The sequence below is a fragment of the Squalius cephalus genome, assembly GCF_949319135.1.
Source record: "Squalius cephalus genome assembly, chromosome: 19".
Classification (NCBI taxonomy): domain Eukaryota; kingdom Metazoa; phylum Chordata; class Actinopteri; order Cypriniformes; family Leuciscidae; genus Squalius; species Squalius cephalus.
This window is the reverse complement of record NC_137140.1, coordinates 31,080,836-31,101,705: the sequence shown is the minus strand read 5'-3', so window position 1 is coordinate 31,101,705 and position 20,870 is coordinate 31,080,836. Positions and strand designations below refer to the sequence as shown.

The following is a 20,870-nucleotide window of genomic DNA, read 5'->3' as shown; positions in this document are numbered from 1 at the left end:
TGTCCACTCAACGCAGCCGTCTACCAGGACATTTCCAGAGCACTTCATGCTTCCTTCAGCAGACAAGCTTTATGGAGACGCTGACTTCATTTTCCAGCAGGATTTGCACCGGCCCACACTGCCAAAATAACCAAAACCTGGTTCAATGACCATGGAATCACTGTGTAATTACTGTGTGATTTCATGTAATATTCAAATTTTCTGAGATTTTGATTTTGTGGTTTTCACAAGCTGTAAGCCATAATCATCAAAATTATAACAAATAAAGGCTTGAGATATCTCACTTTGCATGTAATGAGTCTATATAATATACACATTTCACTTTTTTAACGGAATTACTGAAATAAATCAACTTTTTGATGGTATTCTAATTTTATGACCAGCACCTGTATATATATATATATATATATATATATATACACACACACACACACACATAATAAACAAAATAATTTAGGTTAAATAATACTTCAGAGAGTTCTACTTGGGTATAAAATATTCTCCTGGTGATCTGTGAATACGGGATAATTTATTCCAAGAAAGAACATTTAAAGCCAAGGCACTAAGGCCCCATCCACAGTACTGCGTTTTCGTTTAGAAACGGAGACCTTTTGCTACGTTTGCACCTCCCGTCCAGACTAAAACGGCAAAAACGAAGACCTAAAACGGAGAAGTTTAGAAACGCTGCCGACCCCGTTTTGCGTTTTGAATCTCCGGAGGGCGTTTTAGTGAAGACGGGTCAAAACGGAGGACTTTAGAAACGATGACGCAGAGGCTCACGCTCGGATCTATGATTGGGTGTCATCAGTCATGGATTACACACAGGTAATATTCAGTCCCGGTAAACTCCACCCGCTGGAACAGTTTCTTACAGTAAGAAACTGCCGCGTCTCAGGCGCGGCTCGCGCGGTAAACGCGTGCATACTAGAAATAGAACCGACGCCTATTTTTCATGCGACACGCAAGCGTGTTGGAAGCGTTTCCAGGCAAAATAGAATAGGGAAAGATGTTTACATGTCATTTTGACACAAATACATATTAATAAATGACATTTTGATGTTTGAAAGCATTTTTTTACAGTGTTTGAAAGTCTCTAGGTTTACACCGGCACGCGCATGCCCAGTGTTGGTGAATGGTCACGTGATCCGCGTTTTCAGTCGTTTTAATGTGGACGGAGATCAATTCTAATACGCAGCTAAAACACTGGTGTGGACGGAGATCGTATTCGTTTTAATTCTCTGTTTCTAAACTAAAACGCAGTAGTGTGGATGGGGCCTAAGGTTTAAGAAATCTAAAAAGCTTTTATTCACTCATGGCTTAATAATGTGCTAAATTATTAAAGATAATACTAAATAATGTGTCAATGAAAAAGTTTTCTGTGTGTGAGGGTTAACAAAAATAACAATACACACACAATAACAATAGCACACAATGGCAATAACACACACACACAAAAACACAAACAAACAAACACACACACACACACACACACACACACACACACAGAGAGAGAGAGAGAAGGACGGACGGACGGACGGACGGACGGACGGACGGACAGACAGACAGACAGATAGATAGATAGATAGATAGATAGATAGATAGATAGATAGATTGATTTGCAGGCTGATATTTGCTGATGTGCCTTTAAGACATATGTGTGCATGAGTGCATCAAACCCTTATTTGAAAAAAAAAAAAATGATTGTGATAATATGCCTTCAGAAGAATAGATGTTTTAAACATGACCACCATCACATCTCTCCAATGTGAGTGATTAACGCAGAAACATTCAGAGCGCTCTAACACAAGAAAGATGGGGTTTTCAGCAGATGTAATCAGAAGTACACCTCCTCTGACGCGCTTTATGACCGCACAGTCACACTAATAACACACATTCATCTACCGTATCTGTGTGGTGTGCAACTGCAGAAATCCAGCGCACAACACATATCATCATCTACAGCTGAACAATGCATTTTTTATTCCTGTAATGTGTTTTGGATTGCCAATGGGACTTTACTGCTTATGACGCTGTTCACTGATGGACCATTTCACTTAATGATTGATCCAGGTGTTATGATCGCTATGTGCATAGTGTTGTGGGATGCCATGCGGCACTGATGCATACGCAGTCATTAGAGTTTAATGCTTCATAGGTCATTGGCTTGTCTCACTTGACCCGCTCGTGATGCACAACAGGTCAAGTTATCACAGAGTTGAACTATAAACAGTTGAAAACACGGCAATCCTTCTATTAATCAATAAGCAAATCGTTTAAACAAGTAAACGTAGCTTAAATGTGATTTATTGGGATTGTTGTGGTGTCACTCAAAGGTCTCATTCTTATTTAACCCTTTGATCCGTGAAATAAATCACAAAACTGAAAGAAGAAAAATATATGGTAAAGGAATAGTTCAGTCTGTAGGAAACACCATGCCTTTAATGTTGTACTGTAATGCATGCAAGCTAATGGCAATATGCCTTGATCCTACAATAATAAAATACCAATAACTTTTAAAATAACAAATACTATAATATTAGAGAAGGAATATTACAGATTTAATCAGTATCTGAGGTGTTTCTAATATAAGCATTAGTTTGCAATGTGTAATATTATTATTGCTATATTATATAAACATTGTTTAATTGTCAAATGTTTTTTACTTGATGAAATAATAATAATAATAAAAAAATAAAAAATAAAAACTGAGCGGAAATTCTATCTGACATACTTTATGTACAGATGTACCCTTTAAATTCTATGGAAGCTTGTTTCCGCCAATGAAAAAAAAAAAAAAAAATTAAAAAAAAAAAAAATTATTAAAAAAAATAAATAAATAATAATAATTGCGATTTTTTATCTAACAATTCTGACTTTTTTTCTCACAATTGCGATATATCAAGTCAGAATTGTGTGTTATAAAGTCGCAATTCTGAGAAATAAAGTCGCAATTGCGAGATATAAAATCGCAATTCTGAGAAATAAAGTCACAATTGCAAGATATAAAGTCAGAATTGCGTGTTATAAAGTCGCAATTCTGGGAAATAAAGTCGCAATTGCGAGATATAAAGTCGCAATTGCATGATATAAAGTCGCAATTCTGAGAAATAAAGTCGCAATTGTGAGATATAAAGTCAGAATTGTGAGATATAAACTATTCTGAGGTAAAAAAAAAAAAAGTCTGTCTTTTCTTTCCTTAGAATTGGACTTTATATCTCACAGTTGTGAGTTTATATCTCACAATTCTGAGAAAAGTTGTCAGAATTGCAAGATATAAACTCGCAAAATTGCGTGTTATAAAGTCAGAATTGCGTGATATAAAGTTGCAATTGCGAGAAAAAAAGTCAGAATTCGGACTTTATAACACGCAATTCTGACTTTATATCTCGCAATTCTGACTTTATAACACGCAATTGCGACTTTATTTCACGCAATTCTGACTTTATAACACGCAGTTGCGACTTTATTTCACGCAATTCTGACTTTATATCTCGCAATTCTGAGAAATAAAGTCAGAATTGCGAGATGTAAACACAATTGTGTTTACAAACAAACAAATCGCAATTATCTTTTAAAATGTTTTATTTTGTGGCAGAAACAAGCTTCCATAAAATTCACAGTGTCCACCAAACCAACAAAAAATGTTACTACTTGTCTTCCTCATTACAAATGAGCTATGTATTCCAGAGGTAGGCCTACTTCATAACTTTCAACTATCATGCTGAATTTATGCTGTCATAAATAACAAGAGGCCATTCATAAATAATTTTGGATGAAGGTAAAAGGTAATAAGCTATGTTGGTTTGGAGATGTAACATCGAAGACTTAATTTAAAATCTATCCACTATAATGCACAACACACATCAGAGGGTTAATTGTAACAAGGTAAAAAATGGCTGCAATAAGGCAAGACCCTCTGAACGATCAGCCGATAAAGGAAACACAGCAATCAGCCAGTGATGTTGAGTTTAACTGAGTGATCGAAGCCATGATGAGAGATAAATAAGCACAAAAACATTCTCTCTAGAAGAAAAGAACGGCTCTTGACATTTCATCAGGACGGCATGATTATATACGGAGCGAACCGGTCGACGGGGGGGCAGATGTAGGAGTGTGTAAATAAGGAAAATGAGACCCCAGTGATGGCTGAAATGGTTCTGGGGTGTGTGTGTGTGTGTGTGTGTGTGTGTGTGTGTGTGTGTGTGTGTGTGTGTGTGTGTGTGTGTGTGTGTGTGTGTGTTTGTGTGTGTGTTACACCTGTCTCTATTCCCAGCGGTCAATCTCTGCTTGACTGCACTCAGATCTGAGTTCATGAGGTTATAGAAAGGTATACGTGTCTTGTTAGCACTTGTCTATTTATGTCAGCATGACATATACGACTGAACTATTCATGTGTAGCTGCGATTTAATATTAATTGGTGTTAGGGAGCAGGGATCTCACAATACCTGCAAAATTTCACAATATGCTACTTGACTTCACAGTATTTTTTTTATTTTTTATCTTAATGTATAGAGAAAATAAATATTACATATTTTATAAATATAATATAAAATTATGACAAAAATATGAATATGAATATGTATATAATTAAACATAGTTGCACACTGTAGGTAAGCATTGTTTTGGCACTTAAGTACCAGCACTTTCTACATCACTAACAGGAAAGACAAGTGACAGACTCCAGACTGATCTTATTAGTATTTTAGGAATTTGTACATTATGTTTGCACATACATTTTTGTATGTTTGGTTATACGTTATTTCGGAAGATATTATCATATGTAAAGCATAAGTACATATGCACAGCTTTAAAAACATTTTTATGTAAAATCCTTTCTAATGTTACAAAGCCAATGGCTTATGGAATCCTTCTAAAATATTCTGTGCAAAAAACAAACAAACAAACAAAAAAAATAAAAATCATGACAGAACATGATAAAACTGTCATGATGTAAAAAAATGGCTTAAATAAATGTGATAATGTGAATATATTTATTCACACTGATTAAATACAATCCAAGCAACCAATTAATTCCACAAATTCAATATGCTATGAACCTAAAAGGATTCATCATACATTCATGTGCAAAAGATAGGGCACCCCATGAAAACTTTTTCATGGTCTTTTTCAACATATGGTCATTAATCTTCATTTTAACAATATTGAGAGAAGGAGGTAATATAAATAATAATACTAAAAACTAATAAAACTGAAGAAATGTCTTTTTAAAATTATTTGTAAAATTTCCTTAATAGAAATGAAATATTTGGTGAGGAAAAAGATTCCTATTTACTACTTAAAATGTTTAAAATAAGAATCAGGCGCGCCACATCATGTGCAAAAGTTTAGAACATTGTAAGAGATGATTGTGGAGGAGCCTGTCTTATTTAAACCTGAGACATTTAGTTTGGTTTGCTCTTGATTGTGGAAGTGAGTGAAATCACCATGGTGAGATCAAAAGAGCACTCTGAGGCCTTCAGAAAGAAGGTTGTAGATGCATATGAGTCTGGGAAGGGATTTAAAAAAAAATCTCCTAAATATTCTAAATCAGCCCTTCCACTGTCCGGAATTTTTTTTTTTTTTTTTTTACAAGTGGAGAACATTTTAAACAACTGCCAACATGCCCAAGTCAGGCCGTCCTAGCAAGTTCAGCCCAAGAGCAGACCACAAGATGCTTAAAGAAGTCTCCAACAATCCTAAAATGTAATCTCGGGACCTACAGGTAACTCTTGCCACAGTTGATGTCAAAATACATGCATCTACCATAAGAAAGAGACTGCACAAGTTTGATTTGCATGCGAGGCGTGCAAGGAGGAAACCCTTGCTGTCAAAAAAACAAAACAAAAAACATCAGGGCAAGACTAAAGTTTGCCAGAGAACACCTAGACAAAGACCAGGACTTCTGGAACAATGTGCTTTGGACAGATGAATCCAAAGTTGAATTGTTTGGGCCCAGTAGCAGAAGACATGTGCGGTGCAAACCAAAGACAGCATTTGAGCACAATAACCTCATCCCAACTGTGAAGCATGGGGCTGGAAATGTTATAGTTTGGGGCTGCTTTGCTGCAGCAGGGCCTGGTGAACTCACTATCATAGATTCCACAATGAATTCTTCATTGTATCAGAGGGTACTTGAAGACCATCTGTCCGAAAATTGAGGCTGAAGCAGATGTGGACTATGCAACATGACAATGACCCAAAACATTCCAGTAAATCCACCAAGGAATGGCTCAAAAGAAAGAAATGGAGAGTTCTGGAATGGTCAAGACAAAGCCCGGATCTTAATCCTGTTGAGATGCTGTGGGGTGATTTGAAACGGCTGTGCATGCAAGAAACCCCTCAAACATACACAGCTGAAAAGATTCTGTATGGAGGAGTGGGAAAAACTTTCTCCCAGTCGATGTCAGAAACTTGAAGACAGTTAAAGGAAATGTCTTATTGAGGTTATTTCAGTCATAAGAGGCAATACCAGCTATTAGGGCACAGGGTGTCCTAACTTTTTCCTCAGTAGGAATTGGCATCTTTGTACATTTTTTGTTAAATAAATTATATCATGGTTAAAATGTCATTGTTTTTGGTTCAATTACATCACCTTTATCTATAGATATTGTTTGAAAGAAGATCAAATATTGATATGTCCATATTTCTTACAAAAGAACAAAATATTTCATTGGGTGTCCTATCTTTTTCACATGACTGTATGTAGGCTCCATCTCTAAAGTTATTCATACATAAAATGCTTGTTTTAGATTCTGCCAGTGTGTTATTTATTTCTCAGTGTCTATTCAAATGCACAAAAATGTGTGCTAGAAACATAATTAACATAAACATATTTATGATTAACAGTGATATGATTATGATTAACGTAATATGATTATCACATTGCGTCCTCACACATGCATTTTTAGTTCCTGTGTCATCAGCATTATAACTCAATTTCAGAGAAAGAAGAGGTTCAAATGACAACGCAATGACATGGAGAAAGATATCAAAATGTCATCAGAAATAAAGAATATGATACTCAATGCTAAGCAAGACAGCAAAGAGAAAGTAAGACCAAGACAAGAAAAAAAAAAAAAGAAGCTTGAGTCGCTGGCAGAATTTATTTTAGCAATTATCTCAGGCTTGAAGGGGGTAGACAGTAAGTCTAATAGCCGAACGCATATACAGCCGACATCCCTCGACTTACTTTTGTCCACTCATGCTCTAATTTGTCAGCAAAGCTGACAAGGCCTTGGTAAATAAAAGAATAAATAAATGGTGCATGAAAAGGGATAGTTAAAAAGCTGGGTTCTCAAGGGCTGGTCAGAGGTGTCGCTTGACTAGGCATCTGTAAAATGGAGATTCTCAGTAAGCGCAATTTGTTCTTTGCATATCAAAGCAGCAACAACAGCTGGGCGCTCACTGTGCAATTTTTGCCACGATTTTGACATTTAAGACCAGTTTCATGAATTATAAAATAACGTATTTTGATGTACAGCAGATGATTATACAGAATGTTAAAGACAGGATTGTAACCAGAAAATAATGAGGGTAAAAAAGCACAGTTGCCAACCCATGTGTTTAAAATAATAAAATCCTCACTTCCTTGGGAATTGCCGAAAAATATCTGTAATAAAAATGGAAGTTGCTGCAATCAGCTGTGGCTCTTATTTCATAGATCATAAATGACTTCCGTCTCAGAGAGCGCAAACGAAACGCAATAAACGCTGTCATGTTATGTTCTGTTCGAATGCCTGATGTTTTGGAACAATTATTTGGGAATGTTTGGTGTGAGACAGTTCTAGTAGGGAATTATACTCCACCATTTTGATGGCATACTTTGGGAATGACCAAACCAACATTTGAGATGCTGTGTAATCAAACTATTTCACTGATTAGTCCAATTACATGATTTGCTGAGGCAATGTCACATGAGTATTTTTGTTACACATCGAGAAATTTATTTGGTAAATGTATTTCCGTTGTAGGTTATGTGCATGTCTTCTTATTAACTAAGTCCTCTATGTTGTCCGCGGCAATTGATCACATGTATAGTGTCCAAGAGAGCTCATTGCGTTACAACTGAAGAAGCCACATGCAAATAGAAAAAAAACAACAGCAAATTAAGAAAACATCTTCATCAGTTTGTCAACACATGGGCTGCAAATAGTCACAACGCAACCGAATACAGAAACGCGCTGCAAATACTCAAAATCTAAAGCAAGTTTCTGTATTTGGTTGCATTGTGAGTTTTTGGGGCACGTTTCTGTATTTGGTTGCATTGTGAGTATTTGCAGAACATTTCTGTAATTGGTTACATTGTGAATATTTGCAGCGAGTTTCTGTATTTGGTTGCGTTGTGAGTATTTGCAGCGAATTTCTGTATTTGGTTGCGTTGTGAATATGTGCAGCGAATTTCTGTATTTGGTTGCGTTGTGAATATTTGCAGCAAGTTTCTATATTTGGTTGCTGTCACACACCTCAACGGCACTACCTTTCCCAGCATTCCTAATGATTCCCACTTGCACTCAATCAGCCATCACCTGATCACCTGCACGTCATCATCACTGTGTATTTAAGTTCCTCCTTGTGTTCACTTCTTTGTCTGGTATTGTTTGTGTCTTGCATTATTGGTTCTTTTGTTAGTACTTCTTTAATAAACCTTGGATTCATCTTTTGTGGATATCAGCGTTACAGTTGCATTGTGAGTATTTGCAGCTAGGGATGGGCAAATGAAGTCTCATGAAGCACTGAGGCTTTCCCCTGAATGTTTCGGGAAAAGATTTGAAGCACCAAGAGTGTCGAAAACAGTGCGCAGCGCCTTTGTTTTATCCATTAAGCACAAATAAAAGCCTGACAACGCTAAATGTTCAGTTTTCTGATAATATAATTCACATATTAAAGTGTGGCAATAAAATAAATGTAACAATTATATTAATACTATACAGAAATAAAAATACCAACAGAGTTGCTTGATGCAAGTAAATGTTGGTCTAATCAGCTCCCTCCTACTTTCACTCACTCCTACGAGTCTACATCCCTACCAGAAGCCTACGATCGATTAAAGAGCGACGTCTCGTGGTTCCATCACAGAAAGCCACAAAATCACTTTCCAGAACATTCTCATTCACAGTTCCATGCTGGTGGAACGCTCTCCCCACCCTCATCCGGAATGCAGAATCCCTGACAACATTCAAAAGACAACTGAAAACCCATCTCTTCAGCACTTAACCGCATAAAAAAAAAAAAAAAAAAAAACCTTCCCTTTCCCTTTAAAACCTCACTTATCTATGGAAGCTTGTTTCCGCCACTGAATAATAAATAAATAATAATAATTGCGACTTTTTATCTCACAATTCTGACTTTTTTTCTCACAATTGCGATATATCAAGTCAGAATTGTGACTTTTTTTCTCAGAATTGCGAGATATGAAGTCGCAATTGCGAGATATAAAGTCCCAATTGCGAGATATAAAGTCGCAATTCTGAGAAATAAAGTCGCAATTGGGAGATATAAAGTCGCAATTCTGAGAAATAAAGTCGCAATTGCGAGATATAAAGTCAGAATTGCATGATATAAAGTCGCAATTGCGTGTTATAAAGTCAGAATTGTGAGATACAAACTATTCTGAGGTAAAAAAAAACAAACAAAAAAAAAAAAAAAACTTTTTTTTCCTTAGAATTGGACTTTATATCTCACAATTGTGAGTTTATATCTCACAATTCTGAGAAAAGATGTCAGAATTGCGAGATATAAACTCGCAATTATGTGTTATAAATGAATTGAATTTTATTAAAGTGTCTTGCACTTACGTGCCCAGCCCAAATAGGCTTAAAAGACACTATTGACATAAAACAGACATAACATAGAAAGATGACCATCATACAAAGTACATAGAAAGATGACCATCATACAGAATACATTACCATCATTTTCACAATATAAACAAACAGAACACTGTCAATTTAGGCCAGGATATAAATTCCTTTGCCTAAGTTTCCACGCCTTTTCCACATATCTAGCCAAACTATAAATTTCATTTTCAAAGAGCCAGCTCAACATATCCCCATCTGTCATCTAAAACAAATCAGGCTTTTTATGTTGAATTCTCTCAAACATATCCATTCTTAAATCATGATATACAGGACAAAAAAACAACAAAAAAATGCCAGAATTGAATTCTGGCATTCAATTCTGAATTCTGAATTCTATAAAGATTCAATTCTGAATTCTATAAAGTCAGAATTGCGTGATATAAACTCGCAATTGCGAGAAAAAAAGTTAGAATTCTGACTTTATAACACGCAATTCTGACTTTATAACACGCAATTGCGAGTTTATATCTCGCAATTCTGACTTTATAACACGCAATTCTGACTTTATATCTCGCAATTCTGACTTTATAACACACAATTGCGACTTTATTTCACGCAATTCTGACTTTATATCTCGCAATTCTGAGAAATAAAGTCAGAATTGCGAGATGTAAACTCGCAATTGTGAGATAAAAAGTCGCAATTATCTTTTAAAATGTTTTATTTTGTGGCGGAAACAAGCTTCCATACTTATCGGGCTTATGCTACTCTGAATAATGCCTGAACTTCGTATTTTGAGCACTTCTTGCGTTGTTTTTGCCTCTTCATGATGACTCGCTTAATTTAGTCCTAATTTGTAAGTCGCTTTGGATAAAAGCGTCTGCTAAATGACTAAATGTAATTATTTCATGGTTTCTATGCTGTTTATGTGTCAGAATATATGATCATGTAACATAGGCTGTAGGCACACACAAAAAAAATTTTAGTAAGTGGACTTAAACTTCCAAAAACCTGTAGAGTAGTGGTCAAGCATTCCGACACGCAAAGTGAAGCATTCACGTGACTGGAATGAAAGTGAGGCTTCATTTTTCGTTGATCACGTGTTTCTCTGAAAACAATACGCGCTCCGGTACAGAGCTTCGTGAGAAATTGCGCTGCGTACTCGATACGCACTTTGAAGCTTCAGTGTCAAATGTAACATCACAATTTGCAGCGAGTTTCTGTATTTCTGTGTTGTGAGTATTTACACAGAGTTTCAACGCAGAGTTTCTGCGTTGTGAGTATTTACACAACACGTTTTGTCAAACTGATGAAGATGTTTTCTAATTTGCTGGTGTTTTTCTATTTGCATGTGTTTTCTTCAGCCTTTTGAGCTCTCTCGGCCACCGTACATAAGTATTTTTATGCACATTTTTAGGAATTATGCTCATCTTGGCACTTTCATCTAGCGTTTTTTTCATGCAACATCCCAATTTTTGCATAAAAATAGGTGGATGGAAACTGCTAGTGAATTACAACTTAAATGTTAGCCTGATCCAAAGCTATAATACATTTAAGAGCTATATGTATTCCAGTAAGATTAGAAATAGGAGGACAAATTGCATTTACATGTACAGTATGCATTTGCCAGGCACTTTTATTCAAAGTCAGTTTAAAGTACATTTAATATACAAGTGCAATTCTGAATATCAGGAAATCCTTTTTTTATAAGTAGACAAGATGAGACCTTTTAATGCATACGAAAAGGATGGTACCACTTGTGCAAGAAAATGTTTGCAGTAAATGGACTGTCTAATGGTAAAGTCCCCATACATATACTCAGCCAAAGCTACACTACAAATGTGAAATCTGTTAAAGGTTTGACCAGGCTTTATCTCATGCAAAATTGGTACTGAGGGAATCGAAAACTCATATACCGTGGAAGTGGTCTACAGCTTTAGTCAATCTCAAATGAATGTTAGCACATACTGTACAGTGGCCAATTGGACAAAAAGATTCATAGTTTATGTGATGAACTACAGGAATAGGAAACCCAGATGGGTCCTGTAACTACCGTTGAGGCCAGTGACTTTTAACCTTTACACCTAGACAAGACTAATGTCCCTACATGTAGAGTTCCAACACTGTCTGCCATCTCCGATCTCTCAAAAACCCTGTTTGGCCATTTGATTAAATCTTTCATGAAGCATATGCAGTCATAGTTTATGTATCTCATGCCCTACAGCTCAAGCTTGACTTTCTTTTGTCTTTGCTTGACGGATAATAAATAAATAAATAAACAAATAAAAGAACGAATCCGCAAATGAATGAATAATGCCACCATCTGTTGATGACAATCTAAGATGCCATAAATTTGATTTCTCCTTACGACCTGTGCGGAGATATACAGAGAACCAGACCTTTCAAAAGCCATCATGTCTTTGCTAAACGGCCGCCATATTTCACATAAATGCTTCAGTCACCTTCTTACCTTGTTTTGAGTAGTATAAACAGGCAATGTCTGTCTATCTCTCTGTCCATTTCCAACATACTTTATCGTGCTTTGTCCTTTGAAAAGTAGTTCAAGGAGAGCAAGCAATAATCCACAATCTGTTGAGTTTCTGCAGGAACAGGCTGGCATTTTTGGTGTTTATAGGAGATTGATGCTCAAGCAGTTGGTGACATTCACTGCCTGTGATCAGACAGAATTACAAGCATAAACCAAGTAATTGCTCAGTCAGTATTTGCAGAATTTGAATGCAAATGTGAGCGACTGACTAAAGATTTAATGCTACAAAGATACTTATATACCTGCCAAATGTGGGTTGATTTCTGCAGTGAAAAATGATTCACGTATGTTACACCCACGTAGGTCAAACAATAACAATAGGTAATATGCAGTTTCGATGTTCTATATTTTTTTGTGAATTGAGTAACATGCTACAATTTAGTACTGACAGATATAAATAAAACCAAATTGGCTCTTGTTTTACACAACATTTACTCAAAATTCACTAAAAGTTGACATTATAATAGCCATCATACTGTCTAGACATCACAATACAACATGGGAACGAATACAAAATACTACTTTTGTATTTTGCAGCGGTTTGTTTCTTGTGAAAATGTGAAGCTCCAGGCAACTGAATAGTGCATTAACTTAAAGGGGACCTATTATGCAAAATTCACTTTTAAAAGGTGTTTGAACTCAGATGTGTGTCCACAGTGTGTTTAAACAACCTGCCTATAATGGTAAAAATCCACCCACTCCTTTTTTTTATAATCCCCATAAATCATAAACAGTCTCTCCAAACGAGCGATTCCAGATTTCCCCCTACAGTTGAACGCTGGATTTGCACAAAAGTTGTTTCTGAAAGATTTTTAGATTTACATGATGGTACATGCTAGTCCATGAGTTGAATCAACTAAGCTCCACAAAAACTACATACATTTATCCACTAACCATTCAGCAACGTCCAGTTGCATTCTGAAAGTTGTAACTTCTTCCTGAGACTCTCCATCAGTGTCCGACTCCGCTTTGAACATTTAAGGCTGAACACTGCTACTGGATATTTTGGCTGCGTGAGATTCTCCAGTTTTGTTGTTGGCAGAGTATCCGAAGCACGAGCTGTAAAGGCTCTTCTGGAAAGAGGGCAGTGAGCAGCAGCTCATTTGCATTTAAAGGGAAACACAAAAACTGTATTTTTGCTCACACCCAAATAGGGGCAAATTTGACAATCTACAGTATAATACATGATATGTGGGGTATTTTGAGCTGAAACTTCAGACACATTCAGGCGACTCCAGAGACTTATATTACATCTTGTGAAAAGGGGCATAATTAACCAATAATCATAATGCCCTTTTAGTGCATAATGTTGGATGAGTTACAGTTAAAGTAGTCACATTACTACTCTAAACATTACTAATTCAGTCCTGTGCCAAACTGACTAATGTGAATTTATTCTCAGATGGACATATTGTTCTAGTAGCGTGCATTTAGTTCATAGATGTAATTATGCTGTATTTTCCTCTCCTTTCGATAACACATACAGTGTGTGAGGTCTTTAATGTGATTCATATTGTACACTCTAATGAAAATTTCAAAGTGATAAGGAATGGAACACCCTCTATCCCCATTCAATCATGCATTTCAGGAAAATAGAAAGGTTATTCAACATTATTATTAAATTTTATAACCACATATGTGTTTCCGCCACCTCTCTTGGACAGCTCCAATCTCACATTTTCCTTCTAACCCCTACCTTCAAGGCCTGGCAATTCTTTGCTAATTCATGAAATCGATGCAGGACGAGATAAATAATTCAGCAGTCAACCACACACTGAGTGATTGCGGCGGGTTTGTTTGCATGAAAAGGAGGTGTGCAATACCGTTTGTCCAACTCTGTTGGAGTCACACCTTGTGACACACACACTGCCTATACTATCAAAAAAACATACTGACACAGCAAGATTTGCTTTCAGAGCCCTGCGAGTCACACCAAGACCCCTGTTGTGATGAAAATAGCAATAAAACAAAGTGTGAAAACAATGGAAAAACAACAAAAGCAGTAGGAGAATCCCGATCCATCAGTTGTCCAGGAGATGCAAGAGTGGCTCGGATGTAACCTAGATTTAAAGAACCTGCAACTGTCTAAGGTAAAAACAAATGGAGAGAGATCACAGCCTAAATAAATGAAGAGGCATCCTCTGAAGACCTAAAACGACAGCCCACTCAATCCTAACATAGGTAGAATAGAGCTACTCACCTCTAGATTCAGTCTCCTTGACCTGTTCACAAATCTCAAGCTTAGCTGCAAGAGTTTCTCCCCCCGCTGATCAATGGGATTCCCTCTCCGGCCTGCAAAACACAAAGAGCGAGTGCCATTGAGCATTGATTAGTTTAAAAATATTGAAACGGCCATTTAAATGCATGTCACGTCTTAAAGACATTCAGTAACGCACTGAAAAGGCGCGTGTCACCTGTTTTTCAATAATTCTTTTTAAAATTATAACCTGATACACTTGATTATTTGTGACAAGCTCAATTTGCATCTCATCATAGTCATGGCACAGACATCTGGCAGGATTTCTCATTTGGAATCCAGCGAATCCTCAAGCCTATTATTGTTGTTGTTGTTGTTGTTCTAGCTCACTTTTAACACTTTCTGGGGGGTATTCCAGAAAGCAAGGTTATCTTGCCGTACCCTAAACACACCCTGAACTCTTGGTTGAGGAATCCAAAAACTTCATATGATGCTATAGTAAGGGATAATGTATAAAAGACTTTTCAATTGTGTATTACTACATTATAACACAAGTGATATTTCAGTTAAAATTGTTGCTTTCATTTGATATGCAAAGTTCAGCCAAGAAAGTAAATTTAAAATGCACGAAAAATGGTATCTTTGCATTTTCATATATTTTATGAGCCAAACTGATAAACAAGCCAACAATGCTTGACACACACATTCATACTGACTTAAGTTTCAAAGTGGCCCGTGATCACTCCTCCCAGGGACTCACTATAACTGATTTCCTTGAAAAGGCCAAATACAGTGAGTCTGGTTAGAAACGGAGACCTATCCAATGACACATTTCAGTGTGAAAAAATAGCCTTCTGTTCATTGATTTGACTCTTACGCATGACGTAAGCTTGTGTTCCTGGAATATGTTTTGGAGCCCGTCGCCGACATGTCTGCTCTAGGATATTAACATTCAAAACCAACAGTTTTTGGAGAGCTCTACTGCACAACATGCCCTAACAGGACAGAATAATGATGTTAATTTAAAAAAGAAAAAAAAAAACTTTATCTGAGTCTTGAAAATACCTTCTTTAAAGAGAATGTATTGGGGAAAGGGCATGAAAAATAAGTGCATCCTGTGGTTGAAAAGTTATCAGTGTAAAATGATTGTGCGGGAAGGTTTTATCATCACACCTTAAATTGATTTGTTCTTTTCTTTTTTTAGACTGACAGACATATGCGCCCCAGACAATCTCCAAAAAAGTCGCTATTGGTTTAAAACAAACAAACAAACAAACAAAAAAATACTGATTGTATCACATTGTATTTATTCAATACTGAGTAACTCAATTGTGTAAATAAATATTTCAATATTTCTATATAAAATCAGCCCTATATAAATCAGTTTTTCTTTTTCTTTTGACCAAATCCTATTTTTCCCCCAAAGTTGTTGTTGTTGTTTCCATTTTAATTGTTAATTTTTTTTTTATTAATCAAAAAGCATTTCTAAGTAACTTAAATCATGAAAACAAATATTAAAAAGTTGAACAAAACTTACATTTTTAGATCCAATTTAGATCAAGTGAAGGCATAAAACATATCAATCATTTTAAAAATGTAATCAAGTGAAAAATAACAAATCAATTTATTGTTTTGACTGCACATGTTGTACTGTTAAAATGAAAACATGGAAGAATAATTGTGCCATTCCTTAAAAAATAAAGTTTTAATAATCGTATTACTAATAGTATGATAGTATGAAGTACATTCTATTGTTCTATTAATAGTAATATATTTCTGTCACACTTTCTTCAAGTTAAACTAAACTTTTAGTTTGACAAGTTGCAGTGAAGAAATTTTAGTTTCTGTGTATATATGATGAATTCATAGAGCCCTTGCAATTCAGTTATTTGATTGAAAAAGTACCTTGTATATTAAAGTGTAAATTTAGAAAAACAATAAAAAAAAAACAACTGAACAAACAAATAAATAAAACAAATAAATAACTAAATAAATGCTAATATTGTTCATGTTAAGACACTACCCTCAAAATTGTATTGTAAAGAGAAAAAAAAAAAGAGAGAGTTTTGTAATGAGAAGAATGTAGGTTATATATTGGGTGAACTGTCCCTTTAACTTTCCATTACTTTGTTAATTGTCCAATAGATGCCTATAACACCTGCTCTCTTTACCTCTGTACTGGAGTAGCAGTCAGGTAAAGGATCCGGTCGGAAAGCTGGCAGTGGACATTAGTCAGCGCTGACAGATGGGAAACGCGTGATTTATGTTAGCGACGGAGAGAAGGCAGGAAAGCGGCTACGATGTGACTGAGATTTCAAAGAGCTGGCATTAATCTGCTTCCCGCTGCTGTGTGGGCCATGGAACAAGTTCAAGGTGGAAGGAAAAAAAGAAGGTAGCAAGAAGTTGCTGAATGACAGGCAAGATGAGGAGGAAAGAAGGATGGATGGAGACACTCTGAGACGGGACCCAACGAACCTCATGTTTCACAATTATAAACTTTTGAAGTCTTTAAACGAGTAGTTCACCCAAAGTTTAGAAAAAAAATCAAATAACGTCATGATGCTTAAGAATAACTTAAAAAAAAAAAAAAAAAAAAAAAAAAAACCTTAAAGGGCCCCTATTATGCTATTTTAAAGTTTCCTAATGTTGTTGTGGAGTCTCCTACAAAGTTTACATGCATCAAAGGTAAAACAAAACTGTTTAATTTCCTCATATTTGCACATCACCATATTTTCAATGATTCTCAAATGACTCATGAGATGAATATATTCTCTCTAAATCCCTCCTTTCTGCAAGCTACTCTGCTCTGATTGGCTAGACAGCTCAGTCTGTTGTGATTGGTTTACCGCGCACAGCGTGCCGAAAACAAAAATGCAGGCTTCCTACACTGTAAACTAAACACAGTAACAAACAATGAAGTCGATTTGACCATATCAATGCGAGCACAAGTCCGATGACGAAACACTGGAATAACTAGTTATTGAACCCGAACCTCCATCACAAGGACAACTCGAGCAGGACTCAGTGTTTCTCAGTGATACACTACTCAGTTTGAGGTACATTATATGAGATGTTGCAACTGTAATTCCTCACCATCAGCATTAATAAGTGCATGTCCATCAACAAACTGATTATTTTACTTGTACTAATTTATTTACAGAGTAATATATTGCGGTGAATACATGGAAACTGTATCAATAACAGTGCATGTATACATTAGCCGAGCTCTAGCGTGAATGATCTGATGTAACGTAAACGTTGGTAAAACAAATATTTCCTCAAAGTAGTGAGAATGACAGACAATTTGCATTAATATACACAGTTGTAGGTAATAGTGGCCCACAACTGATTATCAGAAGTATTTCAGTAAGACAGTAATAATGTGAGTTAGCCAGAAGTAGGAGACCTACACAATATAAAACTCAAAACTAAGTATTTTGAACATCATATTTCAAGAGCAAGCGGTTTGCGAATCCTGCATTCAACTCCGAGATTTGAGAAGCAAAAAAAACGATTAATTTAATTGACTCAGAGTCGACTCTTACTTTTAAAAGACAATAACTTTATATACTGTGCACTTTCAGATTTAAAACTTTGCAGGATGTTTTCATTCCCTTAGTGCTATGTTACACACTACATGAAAGGTCATTTTCAAAAATCCATAATAGGGGCCCTTTAATTTAAAGGAATTTAATGTTGAGGTAAAACTAAGAAAACTGAAACTACAGATGGCCTTTTTAATTTATGCATAACTTACAGATAGTAGGAAAATATGGTCTTATGTAAGTCCCCTTTTAGTCTCAGCCTCAGACGTCACATCCACAAACCGTTGGCTGAACGTCTGATGCATAAGACACACAAAACTGGAAAAACTTTAGGAGTTGCAAATTCCTCATCTGATTGGTTGAATTCAACAGGATTTCCAGAGGACGTTTGTGTCGCTTTCTTTAACGGTCCGCCTGAAAACAAACCTGCCTTGAAGCCGTCGTGTTTACAACTGTGACAATGAACGCTTATCAAGATCAACTAAATGTAAGGAGTTAAGGGGGTCGCATACCGAACGCGCAGCGCCGCGCCACGTCTAGGGCAACTCGAGGTATCACACACTGGACGCGCACTTTTTCAGTTTATGGCCAGCAATATTGTTATGTTTAAGGACATTTTGAAATTAAGATAATGCCTGTACTATGTTATGATTGTACTGTACAATTAAATACAATCGTTGCTAAGTCTGCAGTCTGAATTTACCTCAGAGCGTCCGTTAACTGAATGAATTGAGAATATCACCTGAAAATCCGATAACATCAGCAATTTTCATTCAAGCAGCTGATTTCTGTGAATGATTGTAAAACTAAATGTATATTGCATTTGCAGCACAGGGCGAGGTCAACTACATTAATTACGATTTTAGACAAATAAATGTACATTTAATGTAAAACTATGTAAATGGCGTTCTGTGGCGCGGCAGGATTTTGAACAAGGTCCTGAGTCGTAGCTGGGCGCCGCGGACAGACGCCGAATGGCGCTGCCGGTGTGTGTACACTCATAGAGAATAATGTTTTCGAATTTTAAAGACGTGGCGCTGCGCTGCGCGTCCGGTGTGTGACCCCCTTTATAATAAGTCAAATCCAAGTTTAATGTATTGTTGCTTTTTCACTAAAATCCTTATTATTTTATTACTCATTTATTTCCGGTTTTCTTTGAGCAATATATATGTTGATTCTGCGATTCACTCTCTAGAGACTTTTATTTTGACTTTTATTTTATTTTTGCCGCTGTCCTGGTGCCATTTTGAAGTGTGTGTGTGCCTCTCTCCAATTCGCAACTTCGCCTTGCAAGCGCTGGGGAGAGGTAAGTGTTTTTCAGATTTTCTTCAATTTATGAGCAAATTAAGTTTGCAAAGTGTGTAAATTGTTATATGCGTGAGTGGATTAAGAATTTGAAGATATGTTGTGTGGGCCGTATGATATGTATTAGCAGGGTTTTGAGCCATTAAACAACTAACTAGTGTTGTATCATACAGGTGAATGTTGTCATGAAATGCCCACAAGCGATTTATCAACTTTATTGATGTTGATCCACAGGTATTTCACTTTTATTGTGTTTTACATTCTTGCATTGTCTTAATGTTAATGTTTCAATGTTAATGTGTATTTTGCTCAATTGTTAGGGGAGAGGTGAATGTTGTCATGAAATGCCCACAAGCGATTTATCAACTTTATTGATGTTGATCCACAGATGGTGAGAAGTCCATGCTGGCCGTGACTGTTAATAAACATTCCCATTTTGATGAACCGCAGTAACTTTTTACTCATCCTTGTACTCAATGCAGAGAGAGAGAAATGTAACAGTGGTCAGCTGCAGACCGGTTACATAAACGCTGGATCACAGCATAGACGTCCAAGAGTTTTACACGCAGTTCTGTTATTGTAGGGACATAGACTTTACATTTTCACACCCATAAAAACATGACGCTGAACAAAACAAAATGTGATTGGTTGCTTTACATGTCAGTCAGACGACCTCTGGCCGGTCCTTGCCCAATGAAAGCTGCTTTGGAAACCAGACCTCTGTCTACTTGAGACTAGTACCCTATTTTTCCTCAATCTCTTTTTGATTATTTTATATGCAGCATAGATTGATGACACATAATGGGTTTGTTTTCTGTTTTTCTGTTGATTCTTCTGGCTTGTATTCTAAGTTGTTGTCAGCTTTGGACTCAATATAATTTGGAATCAATAATTTATATTACAATTTATAGTTCATTTACATTTACAGATTTGCCAAATGTTTTTATTCAAAGTACACATTTTATAATTGCATGCAGGAATCAAACCCATGACCTTGGCGTTCCTCGCACTAAGCTACGTTATTTGAGCTACATATTATTTTATGCTAGTTGGTTTATTTATTCATATTTTTTTGTAAATAAGGAAAGAAGAACATCATAAGACTTCAGAGGGAACTCTCTTAACGAGCAGTAATTTCCTTTAATTGACTGCTTTGCTTAATCGCCACAGCTTCCCTCATGATGAAAGCCAGGTGAGGCCTTTGATGTGTTTTTTTTTCTCCACTTTCATCACCTGACGAGCTCATTAGAGTCACAGATGTCACCCTGAGATGTGCTAAAGAGTCACAGGAACCTTTTCCACCACCTTCTTTTCTATCTTCTTATTTCCCAATATTAGCCCCCCTCGCCTGTCTTGAAGACATTTCTATTAATAAGCATCATTCTCATCAGATCAGCCTCAAACAAGTTATAAGCTTATAAAGTCAGCATACTGAAGTTGCGACAGTCTTTTCTTCTCTGTTTACACCTGGTTTTAA

The 20,870-nt window shown here is 36.3% G+C and overlaps 1 protein-coding gene across 1 annotated transcript in view; it reads right to left on the bottom strand.

Moving 5' to 3' along the window:
- The window catches only part of LOC307147017 (cadherin-18), a 168,556-nt gene extending 153,993 nt beyond the window's left edge, over window positions 1-14,563 (bottom strand). The window contains exon 1 of the mRNA XM_079851463.1: window positions 14,547-14,563. The gene's annotated coding sequence lies outside the window, so the exon portion shown is untranslated. The remainder of the gene's footprint in view (window positions 1-14,546) is intronic.
- Window positions 14,564-20,870: the final 6,307 nt, after the last annotated feature.